The sequence below is a fragment of the Galeopterus variegatus genome, unplaced genomic scaffold, assembly GCF_000696425.1.
Source record: "Galeopterus variegatus unplaced genomic scaffold, G_variegatus-3.0.2 Scaffold14954, whole genome shotgun sequence".
NCBI classification, from domain to species: domain Eukaryota; kingdom Metazoa; phylum Chordata; class Mammalia; order Dermoptera; family Cynocephalidae; genus Galeopterus; species Galeopterus variegatus.
This window is the reverse complement of record NW_007741065.1, coordinates 20736-25528: the sequence shown is the minus strand read 5'-3', so window position 1 is coordinate 25528 and position 4793 is coordinate 20736. Positions and strand designations below refer to the sequence as shown.

The 4793-nt window shown below is 51.6% G+C and overlaps 1 pseudogene; it reads right to left on the bottom strand.

Annotated features, from left to right (window-relative positions):
- Positions 1–2123: 2123 nt before the first annotated feature.
- The window catches only part of LOC103582116, a 10347-nt pseudogene continuing 7677 nt past the window's right edge, over positions 2124–4793 (bottom strand).

Below are 4793 nucleotides of genomic sequence, written 5' to 3'. Positions count from 1 at the left end.
AAGTGTTCAGGTGACAGAGCCCCAATAAAGCCTTACTTGGAAGCAGAGCACTTTTTGGCCTTGAATAATTCACAGGCCCAGGTGGGGTCCAGTGAATGACCTGGGAATGACCGATGCCCCTTGTCTTTGGTAGCTGCTCCCAGCCCATTCCAAGTTCTCTAGGAAGCCCCTGCCCTTCCCAGGTGTCGGTTTTCAGCTCCAAAGAAGGGTGCTGCCCCCTGAATAACACGGTCTCGTGGCTGGAAGGAACACACTCCAGCGAACCCCACCACTGCCAGCCGGCGCCACAGCCGCCACAGGCTCGCCACTGTAATCAGCTCTTCCCTGGCCCACAGGACGCCGATGAGAGACGGGCCCCAGCCGTCGGTCCCTGCCCCCATTGCTGATTTCAAAAGTAAGCCAGTGTGGGGTTGTGACAATACGTGCACAGAAGTCACCCGATCCAATGAAAGGAAACTTTTCTAGGAACACAAAGCCTTGTTTAACTTTTTAAGAACACTAAAAAGATTCATTCTTTAAGAAAACCCTCTTTCTCCTAGTCTCGTGTGAGAGAAGGAAATGGTAAAGACAGAAGAAATGATCAGTGACGCTCTGCCTACAGCGTTCGCCATTAGGGCTGCAACGCTATCTTCTGCGCATCCTTTTGTCATCATTAGACCAAGTGACGCCCTGGAACCTTGATGTCAGCTTTGCCAGGACCGGCCTGGCCCGCTCTTGGAGAATTGACATGGCTGTGGGGAGGAGGCAGGTGAGGCCACGGCGAGCCGAGCTGTGGCTTTCAATGGCTTCGGTGCCTCTTGGTTCTGGGACGCGTCCTTGAGGTCAGAGTGCACCATCCTGCAGTCACTTCTCTTCTGCCAGCCACTAAGGTCACACACCCCGAAAGAGGCCACGTGGTTCTTTGTCCTCCCAGCGGGCTGCAGAGCCACCCGCTGCTCACCCATAGGACTGACCCTTCCCACCGAGTTTCCTGACCACCTGTGGAGCTGAAGGGCACAGGGAAAGCCACCTCGGGCCCTGCCTGCATCTCCTGACAGATTTTCTAGACTATGAATCACACACAGCTCTCTATGTCTGATGGCCATTTTAGGATTTTTAAATTGTCTCAACATAAAAATATTTTTCTTTTCCAAAAATACTCCAGGCTCTTTCTCTTATAAGTCATTTTTTTTCTCCTGTAAAAAGTCCCCCTGCCCTGCCTTCTTAACATGAAGCACTTATTATGTGCCCAAAGTGCCCTTGAGACCTAAGATCTGAAGCAACTATGAGGATGGGACAGAGAAGGGTGAGTGAGGGGTAGGGGCGGGGAGGGCGGGATGGACGAGGGGACAGAGAAAGGGAGGAAGCTGTCCACTGGAGACTTCTGTCACCATGTCCATGTGGCTGCACTGACCGAGGGGCCCTGACAAGCCAGACCACAGCAGACAAGGGGAAAAGGCAGAGGGGACAGGGAACAACAGAGGGAAGACACAACAAACCCAAAACAGTTTCCATCTCAGACCGAAGGCCCCCAGACTACAGAATTCCAGCTGATAGAAAAACCACCGAATGAAGAAGATTCTAGAAAACAGAAAGTGTTGGGATGACAAAGTTGCACATAGCATCGATACAAACTGGTCTTTGAACACCCTTTTCCAGAGCAGCTGTACTGTCCCAATTGTCAGGGGAAAGAAAACACCAGCGCGAGGAGAGGACGCTTCCCCTCCTGGTTTATCACAGCATTTTGCTTCTTTGCTTTGTTTTCTGTTTTCATTTTTTGGCACAGCTTCCTTTTTTCTTGCTTTCTGTTTGGACATCAGAGCCTCTTCTGGATGGAAACCACACCAGGCACGTCTAGCTTCCTGTTTCCTGGGCTGAAGGTCCTGGCTGGAGGCCACTCCTCCCCCTCTGATGTGACTGTGTTCATGCTTTTGTTTTTGCTTGTTTGTTTTGGAACTTCTCCATGAAGGTTACGAAAACATATAGACTCCTGTGGCCAGGGACGAGTTGATTTCCAAGTCCACTCTAACGCAAGTCAAGTCCGTACAGTTTTGGAGCTGACAGAACGGTGTCTGGACAGGGCCACGACCCCACACGTTCTCTGCTGGTCCACTACAACTTGTGAGTTTTTCTATATTTTGTGTTTACTTCCACAGATCTAAAACACACACCTGGAAGGAAAGACAGAGCACCTGTTATCTTGAGAGACAACACAAATGTGCCTTTAGAGCAGGGGTCAGTAGACGGTGGCCAACCACCGATTTTTGTGAATAAAGTTTTACTGGAACACAGTCATGAAGGTCAGAGAAGCTCCAAGAACAGGCTAGTGTCTGAGCACCTGACCAACCAAACTCAAGCAAACAGCACTGGGGGAAACACCGCGGCCAGGACTAAGGTCGATGTGGCAGAGTGACAGTGCCAGCAGCAGTAGCCACAGCCAGATGCCTACATGGCAAGGTAGGTGGCAGCTTAGGCCTAAGTGCAAGGCCTCCGAGAACATTTGGGAACCCTGGCCTTCGAGGTCAATGCTGTGCTGTGCATGGGAGGAGGTTGTGCTGCATCTCTGGGCTCCACCCAGGAGATGCCAGGAGCCCCCCAACCCCCAAGCAGTGACAGCCCAACAGGCCTCCAGGTATTGCCTAATGTCCTCAGAGGGGCAGAGCACCCCAATTTCATCCAGGAAATGTTGACCAGAAGGACACTTTGCAAGGGCTGAAGCTGTGCTGTGCATGGGAGGAGGTTGTGCTGCATCTCTGGGCTCCACCCAGGAGATGCCAGGAGCCTCCCACCCCCCAAGCAGTGACAGCCCAACAGGCCTCCAGGTATTGCCTAATGTCCTCAGAGGGGCAGAGCACCCCAATTTCATCCAGGAAATGTTGACCAGAAGAACATTCTGCAAGGGCTGAAGCGAGGGCCACTCTCCGATGTGGGGCCACGGCAAGCAGTCCCTGCGCACGAGCTGAACCCTGCCGAGTGCCACCCCGGCTCTCCCCGACCCTGCACCCGCCCCTGCTAACTCTAGCGCTGCTTACGGAGCCATCGGAGGTGCTGGGGCCCACTTTGTTCCCATGAGCATTCCAGCACACCTCGAAGATGCTGCCGGTGCCTCGGTAGCTATGGACGAGACTGCCACTCTGCAGAGAAAGCACAGTGACTGGCGCTTACCACACGGGGTGCAGCCCGGCCACCCGCCCAGGAGCTGCACGGGTCTCGGGGACAGCGGGGAGCCGCTCAGAAAGGGGAAAAGAAGGTGGTGGCTCCTCCAAGGTGTCTTGCTTGGAGCTGTGAGCCCTGAGGACAGCAGAAGCAGACACCTTTCCCGGGGAGGGAGTGGCCCTGGGTGTCTGTCCCAGGCAAGAGCGCAGCCAGGCGGAGCCGGACAGACAGCCTGGGCCTGGGCTCTCTGTGGGGGGCGGCAGCTCATTCCTGAGCGCCAGTTCCCTAGTGGCTGTTCTGAGCCCGGGTCACTGCAAACACAGCTACTCGGGCATTACTTTGCAAAGTACTCAACCCCGAGGGTCAGGAGATTACGTGAGTATTCCAGATATGGACACACTTGTCAAAGGAGCCGCTGGCCAAGTACTTCCCGTCAGGGCTAAAAGCGACACTGTAGACAGGTTCCTGGTGTTTGGTCAGCGTGTGGATACACACTCCTCGCTCCACATCCCACAGCCGGACCATGGAGTCAAACGAAGCACTGCGGAGACAGAGGGGCACGTATCACCTGAGCATGCTGGCGTTCAGCACATGTCCCTCCAACACGTGCCACACCTCACAGGAGCCGTCTCTCTCTCCCCGCTTCTAGGTCCAGACCGGTGAGCTTTTCCTCCTAAAACGCAACTCAGATGCAGTGAAAATAAAGCCATCGTCACAAAACAATCAACTTTTGGTGCTGTTATTGTGAAAGCAAATTGACACCCACATTCCTATGTTTCTGCATTTGTTTAAAGATATAAATGGTAAATACTTTTATGGAATATTGATCAAGTTTTCTAAGATGCTCTTACATTGAAAAACTTCTATTGTTACCAACAAATGCGGATAGCCAGGTTTGGAAAAACAGTGAATAGAATGAATAAATATTTATAAAATTTTTAATCCAACAGGAATTAAAATAGTCACGTCTACACATTCGACCACATTGCTGAGAGCTGCAAATTTCAGTTATGTTCAAATTTAAAATAAAGTACAAATCACAAACCTGCTATCTGGCTTTCTTTTTCTCTACAGGGATGGTACCAGCCTGTCCTTTTCGTGTGTGCTGACTAAAGGGTCATTTATGTTCCTAATGGGTAACACGTGATACAAAAGAACCTCCCAAGTCACTAACACATGATTATAGCATGAGGTGCTGTATCATAGTAATTTCAGTGGCTTTTAGGACAATTATGTGAAATAAGAGAATTATTGCCTTTGTGCTGTTCTGTGCATCCACTAGGCTGATACAGGGATCCTTTCCAGTCTTTTCTAAGAAACAAGCTTGGTTGGGCTGAGCACTTTCAACAAGCTGCTCGCTCCTGGCATGGCCGGCTGGCTCCTGCTGCCCCAGAGGCAGGTGGCAGGTGTTCTCCCCTTACAGGAGGTGTGTGCCCACCTCTCACTACCCTCTCTCTGCAGCTACACAGAATAACCCGCTGTTGCCTCCTGGTACCCAAACATTCCCGTTAACTCTCCTCTCTTGTAGGCTAATGAGACACCCACATTTCATGGGTCCAGATCCTGGTTTCCAGATCCCTAAGTAGCTTGGCATTTGGTCTCAGAATCTCTTTAGCTCGTTCTTCTAAAAGTTCTTCCTGAAATAACGAGAGTGGAAT